Here is an 18,548-nt window from a genome sequence, read left to right on the forward strand (position 1 = left end):
CAGGCAGGAACACTGGAGTGGGTTGCCATTTCCTTCTCCAATGCATGAAAGTGAAAAGTGAAAGTGAAGTCGCTCAGTCTTGTCTGACTCTTAGCAACCCCATGGACTGCAGTCCACCAGGCTCCTCCATCCATGGGATTTTCCAGACAAGAGTACTGGAGTGGGTTGCCATTGCCTTCTCCAACTTACGTAGCAGTGCTTCTCAAAAATCGGCCCATTTGGTAATAGCTGGAAGACTCCTTTAACCAAAGGTTATTAGGCCCAGCTCCACAGTTTCTGATTCTAGAGGTCAGCAGAGGGGCTCAGTAATTTGCATTTTTAACAAGTTGCAAGTGAGCTGGCAATGCCAGAGCTTCAAGGAAAGGTGGCTCCTGGGGAGAGAGTTTCCTGAATGATGTTTTCGCTGGTTGGAGAAGGAAAAAAAATCAGGCTTCTCTTCCCCAAGTGGGAGACCTGAGTAACACGGAAGCTCTCTCCCCTACTGCAGGGGGTAAAGATACAGAAGGGCTAGTGAATCTAAATTCAAGTGATTAGTATTAGAATAATTTAAGTGATAAGATTAATTTCTGGTTTCCAAGTTTTTAGCAAGTGTTTTTCCAAACTTAAGGTGAATCAAAATGGTAGCTTGTTGTTGTCAAATGTTGGTAGATGCTTGTTAAAAATGCAGACACTTAGGCCTCATCTTTGCAACTTCTACTAAGGAAATCTCTGCTGAAGCTTTCCCAGAAATAAGCGGTCCAGGTAAGTCTGTCACAAATAGCCCTTTTTACTTATTTGTACTCTTTATTTAGGGGAACTGAGGGCCTGTATTATTATTATATCATCATTTTATTGAACATGTCTGGAGATTTAACTGGAAAATAGAAATATTTTTCTAAGAGTAGTTTAATTATACTTTGGCTCTCTTCCCTTTCTAGCGGTGGGGGGGGGGGGGTCTTTATTTGAAATTTGTTCCGTTTACTACTTAAAAATAATCTGAAAAGCAAATTCATATATATTGAACATTTTTATATGATAAGAACTGTGGTATGTGCTCAGTTGTGTCTGACTCTTTGAGACCCCATGGATTGCAACCCGCCAGGCTCCTTCTGTCCATGGGATTTTCCAGGCAAGAATATTTGAGTGGGTTGCCATTTTCCACTCCAGGGGATCTTCCCAACCCAGGTATGGAACCCACATCTTTTGCTTGCTCTACATTGGCAGGAGGATTCCTTACCACTGTGCCACCTGGGAAGCGATAAAATTTTGTAAAGTCCGTCTCAATTCTGGAGAGATGAGAGATCCTTCTATAGGTCCACTATTCCCAACTGTAGAAATCAATTCAAATAACAAGGAGTACGTGGTAAAAGTATTTACAAGGAGCTATTCTATTCTATTCATTCTAACAAATTCCAGTAACTATTCAGCTTTCCATGTGATGATAGCTACCATATTCCTGCCATACTGATGGAAATTTCTACAGATAGGGGTGTTGTCAACAGACTATTGTGATTTGAAAACATACAGAGCTTTGAAAAAAAAATTGTCAGCGATTGTTGATAGGTTTTTATTTTCTTATTCCTTTTGTAAACTGCAGTTTAGGGCCTAGTGTACTAACAGGATAGTAACATGCTTATAATGAACATCAAATCTTCCTTGCACAGGAAAAAAGCTTGCTTTCCTAGCTGCCCTCAATAGTTACCTGCAGTTTCTCTGAGGGTTATGAACAGGGAATGATCCCTCAAGAGATGTAGCTGGCATATTTAAATCTTTAAGCAAATTATAAAAAGTCATGATAAAAATCTGTTCACTGGGTAGGTAGGGAGGAGGGTTGTATTTCTTCCAAGAACATTTAACTTTTTTTTTTTTTTTTTTTTTGGTTTCAGTGGGTCTTTGTTGATCCGTGCGGGCTTTCTCTAGTTGCAGTGAGTGGGGCCTATTCTTCATTGTGGTGTGAGGGCTTCTCGCTACAGTGTCCTCTCTTGTGGAGCACCAGCGGTAGGGCACAGTAGTTGTGGTGTGTGAGTTTAGTTGCCCTGTGGCCTATGGGATCTTCCTGGTCCATGGATCCAACTCTTGTCCCTGGATTGGCCGGTGGATTCTTAACTACTGGACAACCCTGGAAGTCCCAACAACCTTTTAAAAGCAAGTTTAGTGAAGGAATCATTGTAGCAAAATACTGCCACAAAAAGGGGAAACTCTTCTCTCTAGAAATCTAATGATGTCCATCAAGAAACCATGAAAAGTATCAATTGAGGACATTAAAAAAAGAAGTGAAGGAACATTTGATGTTTTAAGGATATGTACACCTATTGCTGGGCTTCCCAAGTGGTGCTAGTAGTAAAGAACCTACCTGCCAATGCTGGAGACATAACGGATATGGGTTCGACCCCTAGGTCAGGAAGATCCCCTGGAGGAGTGCATGGCAACACACTCCAGTATTCTTGCCTGGAGAATTGCATGGATAGAGGAGCCTGGCAGGCTACAGTCCATGGGGTTGCAAAAATCGGATATGACTGAAGCCAATTAGCACACACACATACCTATTGTTAAACTTAGAATTTTAACCTGTATATTATGTTTCACTAACGATTATTGATAATACTTACAGAGTGATCCATTTTGTTGACTGCTTTGGGGATTTTCCTTAGAAAACTTTCCCTCATTCACTTAGTCTGTATTTTAATTGTGTTAAAAGTTGTGAAACTGAAATGGGCATGTGGGTGGTTGCCTCAAAGGGACATGGCTTTGAGGTCACTGCCTTACACCACTCATCAGTTTGAACTGGGCTGATGCACATATTGTCTGGCATTGGGCATTTACTTCCCCCCGCCCCCCGTGAGGAAACAGTCACTTTTAACCCGACATTGAACCTTGTCTTCATCTTTGGTTCCTGTATTCAGCAGAGAGACAGCATGGGAACAGAAGTAGCTGCCTATCAGAGAAAGTTGCCAAGTTTTGGGTCCCTAGGGAAATGTCTTGAGTAGAACAGAATATTTCCTAATGTTGATGCTGTAAAACAGTTAGTATTCTGCTCAGGCTGATAGGCAGTTCCCGTATTCACACTGTACTAGGTGTTACACTATAGAAGGCACAAAAATTGCTTTAAACAGTATGTTTTCCTTTCTAGCATTTAGGAGAAACTAAATGTGGGGAGATGTGAATGTGCCTCTGGATTCACTTGTGTTCTCTAGGAGAGGGTTATTTGTTAAGATCATGGAGTTAACTTCTGTGAATGGTATCTTATAAAATAAAAGAATATTACTACCTCTTGTTCGGTTACTGTTACCCTCTTTCAGCAATAATATACTTCTGATCTTGGTGTAAATGTCATATTGTGTGAATATGCAAACACCACATCCGCCTACATATGTTCTGTTGCTTAGGAATTCTTGGCACTGGAGCACCGTGAATTCTGTGCTTAATAAATGAGATACCCATCAGAATGAAAAATGAACTATGTTGGTCTCTTGAATAAGATATCATTATTTCAGGGTTTAGTTGTGAAAAAGCAGGCTGCATTCATGTCTGTGGTAGTCTAGAAATTTAGAAGGGAATTGAATTTAGGAATAACATTTGTTTACTTGTTCACTAAATAAGGCTTATACTGCCTAATATTTTTCCCTTGACATGGTCCAGTATTTCAAAGCATTTATTTAAAGATAGATTCTAGATACCTAGATAAGGATTTGTTTGAAAAAATTTTACTCAAGAATCTGTAAAGATCTCCTTTTATAGTAAAACAAAAACCTATATTCAAGAGTGACTCTTGGAATTATGCCTTGAAAAGCAAATGAATTTTTTTCATCTAGTATAATTACTACCATCACCCTTTTCAACTCTGAGCTCATATCCCTTTTTGTAATGTCCATTCATAAATCTGAGTTTTTGTTAATGCAAGTTTGTGTGCCAGACTCACAGTGAGGCCAAACAAACTGAAGGGTTTTGGCAAAGCATTTTAAAAGGTGAGGTGGGGGGAGAGTCACAGGGTACAAGATCAGATCCTGCTCAGTTCTCTGATTGGCTATTGAGGGAACAGGACAATGTCACAGGGGTTAGTTATATCAGTTCTTAGGCTGCAGGAGGCCTAAGGCTAGATGTTCTTGATCATCAAGTAGTTACTATCTTCCATTTGGTGTGTGTATGGGGGAGGGAGTTTCACATCTGCAAAACAATTTAGGAAATTTGCATCAGATACTATTATCTGGGTACTTCTGTGCTGGGTCACTCATTCATGGCCCACTCTTTGCAACCCCATGGATTGTAACCCACCAGGTTCCTCTGTCCATGGGATTTGCCAGACAAGAACACTGGAGCAGGTTGCCATTTCCTTCTTCAGGGGATCTTCCTGACCCAGGAATTGAATCCGAGTCTTGCATTGGCAGCTGGATTCTTAACCACTAAGCCACCTGGGAAGCCCAAAAACTAAAGTAGAAGATATGGGGGGAGGCCCCATAGGGTCCTGCTTGGTTACATTTTGAAGTTTTCCTTAGGGATCCATCCATTTCAGCTTCAAACATTGAATTAAAAGATATATCTCTATTAACACAATTTAAACTCTGAATTTGAGAGATACAGTCCCTCTGCCCCAAATAATAAAAATGCTTTTTCATCAATGGGGGTTTTGAATCTACCAAACAGGATACCAGATATCATACTCTATTCATATGCCATTGCTTCACTCCTAGATGCTCAATTTATCAGTTGCTCATTTTATCATTACTGTTTTCTCAGTTTTCTTACCTTGTGCTAAAAACTGGGGGTACAAAAAAAAAAAAAAGAAAAATTCACTCTTCTCATTTAGGAACTCATGCTTCTCTGGGAGAGACAGATGTGTACTTTGATGTTATAGCAGCTGTTACAACAGGTACTAAGAAAAACTATATATTACATGATAAAGGAGGTGAGAATCAGTTCCAAAGGAGGACAAGAATCAGTTGAACATCTCCAAGTCCTCACCATGTTTTGAGTCACATCTTTTCCCAAGAGGAAAGACTGTGGAGTGTTCCCACTCCACATCAAATCATGAGAGGGGGCATTTAAACAGACCACTAAGAATTTGAGACAAGAATTTTGCAGTTTTAGGGATGAATAATGAGTGTAAAATTGAAATGATTAGAAGTACACCTCAAGTCCCTGAGTTTTCAAGGGTATCAGTGGATGCTCTACCTATGACATGGTGGGATAAAGCCAATATAGGCTTAAGTATGTATTTTATGCCCCTTACCTCAGGAGAATGCGGAGTGATAAATGAATGAGGTTTTACAGCTAAGTTATTTTTACCTCAACTGAAACATTGTGCTGCCATGCCTTTGCCTGATCTCTGAATGCTGATGCTTTTCTCTTTCACTTCACACATTGTCTCTTGGGCATTTTACTCTCTCATGGTTTCAGCCACCTACTCTGTGGATGACAGTTTTTAAGTTTTTATAAATATACTTTGGGTTTATATCTAATCACCCTGGAGATGTTTTCACCTGGGTATCTCATAGGTGCCTCAGCAGTCCAGATAAACAAACTTGAAGTAATCAATTTTTAAACCACCCCTCAGTATGCTCTTCTTTTTGTGTTAATTGTGTCATCTGAGGTAGATGATACAATTATCCAGTCAGTTGCTACTAAATCTAGAAAGGAAGTCACCCTAGGTACTTCAGTTATACCTTCACCCCTCATGTCCTACAAATCATTACACAGTGTTGTGTTCCATCATTCTTTCCTCTTTATCGTCATTGCAACTAGCAGAGTTCAGACTTTGCATCTCTTGCTTAGACTCTCACTTAAAAACTGACCTGCTTCCCCCCTTGTTCCATGAAATTAATCTTCAATAAAATATCCAGAATCTCTTTTTCTAAAACAAAAATCTGAATACATCACTTCCTTGAATAAACTTCCTTTAGCAGGTTGTTAAAAATCCAAGCTTTGAAATATAGTAAATAATTGGTTCTGTTAACATTCTTCTGGCTATACTCTGGCTATATATTTTGCCCCATGCCTTTGACTTAACTCTCATGATATATATAAACTGTCTGCAGTTTCCACTTACGTCATGCTGTATCTCCCTTCTGTGTCCCTGTTCTCTTGCTATTTTCACTGCCTGTGATGCCCTTTCCACTGTTAATCATATTTGAAGATTGAGCATAGCCATTAATGCTAGGAAGCTTTCACAGAAGATTACATATAGGGTGGTAAAACTTTGAATATTTTTATCTTTATACTATCACAATATATATAAAATATTGATTTATTTGGGTCCCCTGCCAAATTCTTAGTTTTGGATCTCCAGTGTATAACAAAGTACTTGGTATATTGGGAACACTGAATGAATAACTGGAGTAAATGACTGCTAGTCCTGCTTGCTAAATTATGCTCTACATATCCACATTCTGTGATGGGATAGGCAGATGATGTTTGAAATATTGGGTTGGCCAAAAAGTTCATTCGAGGTTTTCCATAAGATGTTACAGAAAAACCCAAACAAACCTTTTGGCCAACCCAGTCAGTTCAGTTCAGTTCACTTGCTCAGTCATGTCCAACTCTTTGCAACCCCTTGGACTACAGCATGCCAGGCTTCCCTGTCCATCACCAACTCCTGGAGCTTGCTCAAACTCATGTCCATTGGGTTGGTGATGCCATCCAACCATGTCATTCTCTGTCGTCCCCTTCTCCTCCAGCCTAAAATCTTTCCCAGCATCAAGGTCTTTTCCAATGAGTCAGTTCTTTGCATCAGGTGGCCAAAGTATTGGAGTTTCAGCTTCAGCATCAGTCCTTCCATTGACTGGTTTGATCTCTCTGCAGTCCAAGGAACTCTCAAGAGTCTTCTCCAACACCTTTCTTTATGGTCCAACTCTCACATCCATACATGACTACTGGAAAAACTGTAGTCTAGACCAGAAGGATCTTTGACTAGATGGACCTTTGTTGGCAAAGTAATGTCTCTGCTTTTTTAATATTGTCTAGGTTGGTCATAGCTCGTCTTCTAAGGAGCAATGGTCTTTTTATTTCATGGCCGTAGTCACTATCTGCAGTGATTTTGGAGCTCAGGAAAATAAAGTCTCTCAGTTTCCATTGTTTCTCCATCTATTTGCCATGAAGTGATGGGATTGGATGCTATGATCTTAGTTTTTTGAGTGTTGAGTTTTAAGCTAGCTTCCTCACTTTCCTCTTTCACTTTTATCAAGAGGCTCTTTGGTTCCTTTTCATTTTCTGCCATTAGTGTGGTATCATCTGCATATCTGAGATTGTTGATATTTCTCCTGGAATCTTGATTCCAGCTTGTGCTTCATCCAGACCAGCATTTCACGTGATGTACTCTGCCAACCCAATAGTAGCCCACAAAGCCAGTCTAGCTTGTTGATGAGATTGAATGTGCTAATGCTAAGATGAAAGTGGTATTTGAAGAATACCAAAAAAATTATAATTTTGAAATTACTTTTTATATGGTAAAAGCAGAATGTGAGTAAAGAACAACAGTTAGGAGATCATGGCAATTGCCCAAGATGGCTATGTTTAAAGTGAGGGTGGAAAAGGAAGTTCAGAGATCAGATCAGATCAGTCGCTCAGTCGTGTCCGACTCTTTGCGATCCCATGAATTGCAGCACGCCAGGCTTCCCTGTCCATCACCAACTCCCAGAGTTCACTGAGACTCACCTGCATTGAGTCAGTGATGCCATCCAGCCATCTCATCCTCTGTCATCCCCTTCTCCTCTTGCCCCCAATCCCTCCCAGCATCAGACTCTTTTCCAATGAGTCAACTCTTCGCATGAGGTGGCCAAAGTACTGGAGTTCCAGCTTTAGCATCATTACTTCCAAAGAAATCCCAGGGCTGATCTCCTTCAGAATGCACTGGTTGGATCTCCTTGCAGTCCAAGGGGCTCTCAAGAGTCTTCTCCAACACCACAGTTCAAAAGCATCAATTTTTCATCGCTCAGCCTTCTTCACAGTCCAACTCTCACATCCATACATGACCACAGGAAAAACCATAGCCTTGACTAGACGAAACTTTGTTGGCAAAGTAATGTCTCTGCTTTTGAATATGCTCTCTAGGTTGGTCATAACTTTCCTTCCAAGGAGTAAGCATCTTTTAATTTCATGGCTGCAGTCACTATCTGTAGTGATTTTGGAGCCTAGAAAAATAAAGTCTGACACTGTTTCCACTGTTTCCCCATCTATTTCCCATGAAGTGATGGGACCAGATGCCATGATCTTTGTTTTCTGAATGTTGAGCTTTAAGCCAACTTTTTCACTCTCTACTTTCACCTTCATCAAGAGGCTTTTTAGTTCCTCTTCACTTTCTGTCATAAGGGTGGTGTCATTTGCATATCTGAGGTTATTGATATTTCTCCCGGCAATCTTGATTCCAGCTTGTGTTTCTTCCAGTCCAGCGTTTCTCATGATGTACTCTGCATAGAAGTTAAATAAGCAGGGCGACAATATACAGCCTTGACGTACTCCTTTTCCTATTTGGAACCAGTGTGTTGTTCCATGTCCAGTTCTACCTGTTGTTTCCTGACCTGCATACAAATTTCTCAAGAGGCAGATCAGGTGGTCTGGTATTCCCATCTCTTTCAGAATATTCCACAGTTTATCGTGATCCACACAGTCAAAGGCTTTGGCATAGTCAATAAAGCAGAAATAGATATTTTTCTGGAACTCTCTTGCTTTTTCGATGATCCAGCGGATGTTGGCAATTTGATCTCTGGTTCCTCGCCTTTTCTAAAACCAGCTTGAACATCAGGAAGTTCACAGTTTATGTATTGCTGAAGCCTGGCTTGGAGAATTTTGAGCATTACTTTATCGGCTATTAGATGAGTGCAATTGTGGGGTAGTTTGAGCATTCTTTGGCATTGAGTTTCTTTGGGATTAGAATGAAAACTGACCTTTTCCAGGCCTGTGGCCACTGCTGAGTTTTCCAAATTTGCTGGCATATTGAATGCAGCACTTTCACAGCATCATCTTTCAGGATTTGAAATAGCTCAACTGGAATTCCATCACCTCCACTAGCTTTGTTCGTAGTGATGCTTTCTAAGGCCCACTTGACTTCACATTCCAGGATGTCTGGCTCTAGGTCAGTGATCACACAATCGTGATTATCTGGGTCGTGAAGATCTTTTTTGTACAGTTCTTTTGTGTATTCTTGCCATCTCTTCTTAATGTCTTCTGCTTCTGTTAGGTCCATACCATTCTGTTCTTTTTCGAGCCCATCTTTGCATGAAATGTTTCTTTGGTATCTGTGATTTTCCTGAAGAGATCCCTAGTCTTTCCCATTCTGTTGTTTTCCTCTATTTCTTTGCATTGATCGCGGAAGAAGTCTTTCTTACCTCTTCTTGCTATTCTTTGGAACTCTGCATTCAGATGTTTATATCTTTCCTTTTCTCCTTTGCTTTTCGCTTATCTTCTTTTCACAGCTATTTGTAAGGCCTCCCCAGACAGCCATTTTGCTTTTTTGAATTTCTTTTCCATGGGGATGGTCTTGATCCCTGTCTCCTGTACAGTGTCACGAACCTCATTCCATAGTTCATCAGGCACTCTATCTATCAGATCTAGGCCCTTAAATCTATTTCTCACTTCCACTGTATAATCATAAGGGATTTGATTTAGGTCATACCTGAATGGTCTAGTGGTGTTCCCTACTTTCTTCAATTTAAGTCTGAATTTGGCAATAACGAGTTCATGGTCTGAGGCACAGTCAGCTCCTACTCTTGTTTTTGCTGACTGTATAGAGCTTCTCCATCTTTGGCTGCCAAGAATATAATCAATCTGATTTTCGTGTTGACCATCTGGTGATGTCCATGTGTAGAATCTTCTCTTGTGTTGTTGGAAGAGGGTGTTTGTTATGACCAGAGCATTTTCTTGGCAAAACTCTATTAGTCTTTGCCCTGCTTCATTCCGTATTCCAAGGCCAAATTTGCCTGTTACTCCAGGTGTTTCTTGACTTCCTACTTTTGCATTCCAGTCCCCTATAATGAAAAGGACATCTTTTTTGGGTGTTAGCTCTAAAAGGTCTTGTAGGTCTTCATAGAACCGTTCAACTTCAGCTTCTGCAGCGTTACTGGTTGGGGCATAGACTTGGATTACTCTGATTTTGAATGGTTTGCCTTGGAAACGAACAAAGATCATTCTGTCGTTTTTGAGATTGCATCCAAGTACTGCATTTCGGACTCTTTTGTTGACCATGATGGCCACTCCATTTCTTCTGAGGGATTCCTGCCCGCAGTAGTAGATATAATGGTCATCTGAGTTAAATTCACCCATTCCAGACCATTTCAGTTCGCTGATTCCTAGAATGTCGACATTCACTCTTGCCATCTCTTGTTTGACCACTTCCAATTTGCCTTGATTCATGGACATAACTTTCCAAGTTCCTATGCAATATTGCTCTTTACAGCATTGGACCTTGCTTATATCACCAGTCACATTCACAGCTGGGTATTCTTTTTGCTTTGGCTCCATCCCTTCATTCTTTCTGGAGTTATTTCTCCACTGATCTCCAGTAGCATATTGGGCACCTACTGACCTGGGGAGTTTCTCTTTCAGTATCCTATCATTTTGCCTTTCATACTGTTCATGGGGTTCTCAAGGCAAGAATACTGAAGTGGTTTGCCATTCCCTTCTCCAGTGGACCACATTATGTCAGATCTCTCCACCATGACCCGCCCATCTTGGGTTGCCCCACAGGCATGGCTTAGTTTCATTGAGTTAGACAAGGCTGTGATCCTAGTGTGATTAGATTGACTAGTTTTCTGTGAGTATGGTTTCAGTGTGTTTGCCCTCTGATGCCCTCTTGCAACACCTACCATCTTACCTGAGTTTCTCTTACCTTGTTCGTGGGGTATCTCTTCACAGCTGCTCCAGCAAAGCGCAGTCATTGCTCCTTACCTTGGACGAGGGGTATCTCCTCACCGCCACCTTTCCTGACCTTCAACGTGGGATAGCTCCTCTAGGCCCTCCTGCGCCCGTGCAGCCACGGCTCCTTGGATATGGGGTTGGTCCTCCCGGCCACCGCCCCTGGCCTCGGGCTTAGGGGCGTGGGGTAGAAGGTTTGAAAGACACCATCAAGAAAGAATAGGCCAGGAAAATCAAGTAAGTGATAGTGAGGAAAAAATATCAGCATTTGGTAGTGAAGTAAAAAGTCTTAAATGTTGAAGATTCAATCATATAATTTATTCTTTCTTTCCATGGGGCTGAAAATTGAGAAAAGTTTATAATCTCTCTGGTACTTGAAAGATCCTAGGTTATATAGAATTAACATTTTTGCATACATTAACATTTTTTAGAATTCTATTTCTGCTCTGATGGGCTAAGTAGCATTAGTCTTGCCTCACCACTGGAAACAACTAGAAAATTAGACAAAACACACAAGAACTGATTTTAGATGCTGGACAACAGACTATACAGAACTGTGAGCTCTAAGAGAAGGAAACATGTGAGGTATTTCTGGCTTTCTAGATGGAATTACTTTCAGAATCAAAGCAAGGGGGCCAGTTCAGGAGGTAAGGAGATAGGAATTTGAAGAGGTTGAATCAGCTTGAATTTGCATAACAGTATCAAAAAGTTCAGTTCATTCACTCAGTCGTGTCTGACTCTGTGACCCCATGGACTGGAGCATGCCAGGTCTCCCTGTCCATCACCAGCTCCCAGAGTTTACTCAAACTCAAGTCCATTGAGTCAGTGATGCCATCCAACCATCTCATCATCTGTTGTCCCCTTCTCCTGCTTTCAATCTTTCCCAGCATCAGGGTCTTTTCAAATGAGTCAGCTCTTTGTATCAGGTGGCCAAAATATTGGAGTGTCAGCTTCAACATCAGTCCTTCCTGATTTCCTTTAGGATGGATTGATTGGATCTCCTTGCAGTCCAAAGAGTTAGAAACCATGAAAAGAAAAAGTTCTTGAAATATTCATAGACTTGCCTTCAATCTCTTGCTGAATGGTGATGGATGTGTGTGAAACCTTGTGAGACAACAAATATAGAGGAACTGTAAATCAAATAATTTCCAGAGCCACACAAAGTGGGGAGTTTCCATCATATAGAATCAAGAGATTTGGTCAATTAAGGGCTTCTGTAGGATATTAAAAGGTTCAAATTACACTTGAGTAAAAATTAAACAAGTTCAAAGAAATCTTGAAAGCAAAGAAATGACAATACCATTTTTGGTAGAAAAACATGAAAGACCTGAGAACACATTATTTAACAAAGTCAAAGGTGAAAATTTGAAATAAGTTTTCTTTTCTTTTTTTTTGCAAAATATTTTCACTAAATGTAGAATTCTGTGTTGGCATATTTAAAAGACCTGTACAATGAAAAAAAAAAAAAAAAGACCATGCTGACAGAAATGGAATAAAATCTGAATGAATGTAGTGGTATACCTTGTTTACAGATAGGAAAGCCAGAAACTTGAGCTTACATTGGTTAATTTCAAGAGTTACTATCAAATTTCATCAATGAGTAATTACAGTATTGGTGTAAATCAGTAGAATAGGAATAGAATAGAAAGAAAAAAACCCTTTTGGTTAGGAACAGTTACATCCTACTTGGAGTTCAAAATATAGGCAGAAACTCATATTACTAAGCAGCAGGATTTTTAATACAATACCATAAGTATCTGTCTGGCAACTTCACATGTGTACTGATGTTTGTAACATATAAGCTAAATATTGTGTTAGTAATTTGTAATGTCTCCTATATCACTTACATATTTGAATTTTCCACAATTCCAGCTAGACATCTGAGTCTGTAATTTGATTGTATGCTGCTGATGGGCATCAGGGAGAAGGCAATGGCACCCCACTCCAGTACTGTTGCCTGGAAAATCCCATGGATGGAGGAGCCTGGTGGGCTGCAGTCTATGGGGTCGCTAAGAGTCAGACACGACTAAGTGACTTCACTTTCACTTTCCACTTTCATGCATCGAAGAAGGAAATGGCAACCCACTCCAGTGTTCTTGCCTGGAGAATCCCATGGACAGAGATGCCTGGTAGGCTGCAGTCCATGGGGTCTCACAGAGTCGGACACGACTGAAGTGACTTGGCAGGCAGATGGGCATCAGTGTCTATAGGGTACATATTTAAGTTTTGTACAACCAACAGTTCAGTTGTGCATTCTCACAAAAGGTATACTGTTACCATATTGGCTATTTAAATATAGAACATGTCTTAAATGTTCTGTGACTTTGGTATATAAGTGACCTAAAATATTTTTAGAATTACTTGGATATAATACAAATATGGGAGTCATATTAATGGAATTTTTAGAGAGATTCTTAACTTAGTATATTTACTGTAAGTTGCAAGAACAATTTACTTAATGTATTACTAAATGTGATTTAAATAAAAAGATTATCTTGAAAGGAGCCATAGAACAATACTTTATATACAGAGCAAAACCAATGTGAAAGATGGCTGACAAATCTTCAGAAACAATGAAGATCAGAAGACAAACTAAAATTTTAAAGTATGGGAAGAAAATGTCAGCCCAGAATTCTGTATTTAGTGAAAATGTCCTGCCAAAAAACTCATCAGTTCAAGCTTTCACATTTGACTTTGTTTCCTCTTCTTGTGTTAATAAAAAAAATATGAGGGCGTTCTTAGCAACCATGAAAATAAGTCCTGATTTTCCAGACTGGACAAGAGCCATATATATATATTCTGTAGGCTAGATTTAAGTAAGACTCTCCTGACACTGAGTTTAATTGTATCATCAAGTGTAATGTGTAGTTAACTCTAGGCAAAAAGAAAAGCAGTTTAGAAGTAAAATGTCTCCTTGTTAAAAAGAATGTTTGTAGAAACAGATGCATCAGACTTTTCAGTACCTGAATATTAAGCACCTGATGTGCTCATCCACTCTGCATGCTCTGAACCGTGCTCACAAAGCAGTCCTCTGATAATTGATTTTCCATCTATATCTGCCAAGAAGAAAAATGTAACAGCTATGCTCATGCAAGTCTTACATCCCATTTAGCAGTATCATTTGTTGTTGCTGTTGTTGTTAAATTAATAAACTGGCATTCTACTTGATGTATCAGTGTCTTAGGAGCTTGGTTAACATGAGTTGGCCTTCTTTAACATTATCATAATTGTATTCTGAATGGTCACTTTTCTGGCCCTTTAAAAATTCTCTGAAACCTGATTTCCCCATCCACAGGAACCTGCAGAAGATTAATAAAGCTCTACACCCCTCAATCTTTTTTATCTGACATATCAAATTGACAGGAGAGTTGAAAATAATCCAAGGAACTCCCGCTACATTTTTTTACCCAGATTTAAAAATCATTTATATTTTCCCCATTTTCTTCATCATTTTCTCTGTATGGTGGTGATTTAGTTGCTAAATCATGTCCAACTCTTGCAACCCCATGGACTGCAGCCTGCCAGGCTCCTCTGTCCATGGGGTACTCCAGGCAAAAATACTGAAGTGGGTTGCCATTCTTTTCTCCAGGAGATCTTCCTGACCCAGGTTTTGAACCTGGGTCTCCTGCATTGCAGGCAGATTCTTTACCAACTGAGCTACGAGTACAAATTTGTGCAAATATATGTGCATACAGGAATATTTTTTCTAATATGTATTAGAAACATCATATTTCCTTTCCCCTAAATATTTCAGTATGTATGTCTTAGGAAAATGGGCCTTCTCTCAGATAAAAACATATTATAAAAATTAGCGTTTTAATTTGATACATTATTATCTAATCCATAGTCACATATAAATTAATTGTTCCCAAAATGTCCTTTGTAGCCCATTCTATCATCCCCTGATCCAGTGTTCAATACATTACATTTAGTAATCATCTTCTTCTCATTTTGCTGTGTCTAATATTTCCTCACCCAGCCTTTTTTTTTTTTTCCTAATTCACTTTTTTTTTTTTTTTTTTTACAGCATTTTGTAGAATATCCCTTACAGTTTACTTGATGTTTCCTTAACATTAGTTTCAGGCTTTGCTTTTTTGATGAAAGAACACAGAAGTGATATATCCATTTTTAATAAGTCATATCCAGAGGCAACATGTTGTTATTATTTGGTAAACTTTGATCATTTAGTTAAGGTGCCATCCAAGAGGTTTCTCTTTTAAGTTACTGTTTTAACCTTTGTAATTGTCCATTCAACTTCACCCTGATGATAACATATTGTTTTCTAATATCATAGGTTAATTTTGCAGGTTTTTAAGCTGCATGTGTCTAGAATTATATAGTATGTACCTTTCGTGTATATATTCTTTCATTTTACATTGTTTTGAGAGCCATCCGTTTTGCTATGCCATTGCCATTTGTTTATTCTCATTATTATATAGTATTCCATTATGTGACTATACCACTATTTATCCATTCATGAACAATTGAGCAATTTGTCCAGGTATTACTATTAAAAATGTATTCTATAAACATTCTTATAAATGTCATTTGGAGAATCTATTGGGAGTATAACTAGAAGGGATAGAATTGTTCAGTTGCATGGTCTCCATTTATTTAGTTTTGGTGGGTATTTCCAAAGAGTTTAAAAGAGTTCTATGATAACAACTTATACTGTGACCAGAAGTAAATGAGAGTTCCAGTTGATCTGGAATAATATCACCTTTATTTCTTCCTTTCCATTTTTTTTCATGTTTTATAGCACTTGCTAGAGTTATAGCACAACTGAGAAGTGTTGAATATAACTTTTTATCATGAATCAGGGTTGAATTTTATCAGACAAATTTTCTTCATCTACTGGAGATATTATTTTTCACCTTGTTTTCTATTTATGTATTAAAACATGGATTGATTTTCAATTTTTTTACCTTAATTTTTTATTGAGCTATAGTTGATTGAAAATATATTAGTTTCTGGTGTACATCGAACTGATTCAGGCATATCAGTAGAAATAGATGTATGTATGTGCTTTTTCAGATTCTTTTCCCTTATAGGTTATTACAGAATATTGAGTATAGTTTTCTGAGGTATGCAGTAGGTCCTTGTTGGTTATCTATTTTATGTAAGGTAGTGTATATATATTAATCCTAAAGCCCTAATTTATCTCTCCCCTGCTTTTCTCATAGGAAATAACTCTAAGTTTGTTTTGTATGTCTATGGGTGTATTTCTGTTTTGTAAGTTCATTCATATCTTTTAAAAATTCCTCATATAAACAGTATCATATGATATTTGTCTCTGGCTTGTGTTACTTAGTATGTTAATCTCTAGGCCCATCTATTCTGCTGAAAATGGCATGATTTCATTCTTATTTATGGCTGAGAAGTCCATGGGGTCGCTAAGAGTCGGACACGACTGAGCGACTTCACTTTCACTTTTCACATTCATGCATTGGAGAAGGAAATGGCAACCCACTCCAGTGTTCTTGCCTGGAGAATCCCAGGGACGGGGGAGCCTGGTGGGCTGCCGTCTATGGGGTCGCACAGAGTCGGACACGACTGAAGCGACTCAGCAGCAGCTGCAGTAGTATTACATTTTGTGGATATGTGTGTGTGTGTATGTGTATGTATGGCATCTTTACCAATTCATCTGTTAGTGGACATTTAAGTTGCTTCCATGTCTTGGCTATTGTAAATAGTGCTGCAATGAACACTGGAGTGAATGTATATTTTGCATTAGTTTTCTTTCCATAGATGCCCAGAAGTGGGGTTGATGGATCATATGGTTACTCTATTTTTAGTTTTTTAAGGAAATTTCATACTATTCTCCATAGTAGCCATACCAATTTACATTCTCACCAAAGCATAAGTGGGTGACTTTTTCTCCATACTCTTCTCCAGCATTTATTATTTGTAGATGTTTTGATGATGGTCATTCTGTCCATGGTGCAATGATACCTCATTGTAGTTTTGATTTGCATTTCTCTAATAATGAGCTATGTTGAATATCTTTTTGTGTGCCTTTGGCTGTCTGTATGTCTTCTTTGAAGAGTGTCTATTGAGATCTTCTGCCCATTTTTGATTAGTTTATTTTTTTTTAGATATTGAGTGTATGAGCTGTTCATGTATTTTGGAAGTTAACACCTTGTTGGTTGCATCATTTGCAAATATTTTCTTCCATTCTGTAGATTGCCTTTTGGTTTATGGTTTCCTTTGCTGTGCCAAAGCTTTAAGTTTAATTAGGTTCTATTTGATTATTTTTGTTTTTATTTCCATTGCTCTAGGAAATTTATCCAAAAAAAATACTCCTGCAATTGATGTCAAAGAGTGTTTTGCCTATGTTTTCCTTTGAGAGTTTTATAGTATTTGGTCTTACATTTAGACCTTTAATCCATTTTGAGTATTAGAGAACATTTTAATTTTATTCCTTTCACATGTAGTTGTTCAATTTTCCCTGTACCACTTACTGAAGAGACTATCTTTTCTCCATTGTATATTCTTGCCTCCTTTGTCATAGATTAATTGACCATAGGTCAATTAATAGGTGTGTGAGTTTATTTCTGGACTTTTGATACTATTCCATTGATTGATAGAAATGCAACAGATTTCTCTGCATTAATTTTGTATCCAGCAACTTTACCAAATTCATTGAGCTCTAGTAGTTTTCTGGTAGTGTCTTAAGGATTTTCTTTAGGATTCTTCATTTTGTTGATGTTGTATATCACACTGATTTGTGGATGTGGAAAAATCCTTGCATCCCTGGGATAAATCCAACTTTTTGGATTTGGTTTGCTATTCTTTTGTAGAGGATTTTTTGTATCTATGTTTATCAGTGATACAAGGCTGTAATTCTCCTTTTTTGTGATGTCTGTCTGGTTTTGGTATCAGGGTGGTGGTGACCTCATAGAATGAGTACGGAAGTGTTCTTGCCTTTGGAATTTTTTGAAATAGTTTCAGACAAATAGGTATTAACTCTTCTCTAGATGTTTGATAGAATTCCCTTGTGAATCCCTTTTATATTGGAGTTTGGTTTGTTGGGAATTTTTAAATCCGTTCAATTTCAATAGTTGTAATTGGTCTGTTCATATTTTCTGTTTCTTCTTGGTTCAGTCTTAGGAGATTATAAACTTTCTAAGAATTTTTCCATTTATTCAGATCATCCATTTTGTTGGCATATAGTTGCTTGTAGTAGTCTCTTATGATCCTTTGTATTTTTGTGGTATCAGTTGTAACTTCTCTTTTTTCCAAAGAGTTTTTCAAAGGGTCTGCACCAACTTTTACTCTGATCAGAAGTAAATGAGAGTTCCAGTTGATCTGAGTATCACTTTTATTTCTTCCTTTCCAATTTTTTTTTTCTGTATCACACTTGCTAGAAACTCCAAGAAATGTTGAATATAATTTTATCATTAATAAGAGTTGAATTTAATCAAACAAATTTTTATCAATTGAGATGACCTATGATTTTCAGTTTAATTTCTATTTATGTGATAAAACATATAGATTGATTTTCAAATGTTAAGCCAACCTAGATCTGTAAGATTGTAATAATTTGGAAATTATCCTTTTAATGTACATCTGGATTGCATATGTTAATATTTTATAAAGTATTTTTGTGTCCATGAGAGAAATTGTTCTCTAATTTTTCTTCTTTATAATATCTTTGTCAGGTTTTGGTATCAAAATTATGCTAGCCTCATAGAAAGTTGGAGAAGTTCTCTCTTCTTTTGTTTCAG

General features: G+C 38.2%; 1 long non-coding RNA gene across 7 annotated transcripts in view; it reads left to right on the forward strand.

Annotated features, from left to right (window-relative positions):
* Positions 1 to 235: 235 nt before the first annotated feature.
* LOC123331512 overlaps positions 236 to 18,548 on the forward strand; it is a 277,777-nt gene continuing 259,464 nt past the window's right edge. The window contains exon 1 of one of the 7 annotated variants that reach the window (XR_006548175.2): positions 236 to 741. This is a non-coding gene — a long non-coding RNA (uncharacterized LOC123331512). The remainder of the gene's footprint in view (positions 742 to 18,548) is intronic. The other 6 variants (XR_006548168.2, XR_006548165.2, XR_006548170.2 and 3 more) reach the window with 6 other exon arrangements.

The sequence above is a fragment of the Bubalus bubalis genome, chromosome 2, assembly GCF_019923935.1.
Source record: "Bubalus bubalis isolate 160015118507 breed Murrah chromosome 2, NDDB_SH_1, whole genome shotgun sequence".
In the NCBI taxonomy this organism is placed as follows: domain Eukaryota; kingdom Metazoa; phylum Chordata; class Mammalia; order Artiodactyla; family Bovidae; genus Bubalus; species Bubalus bubalis.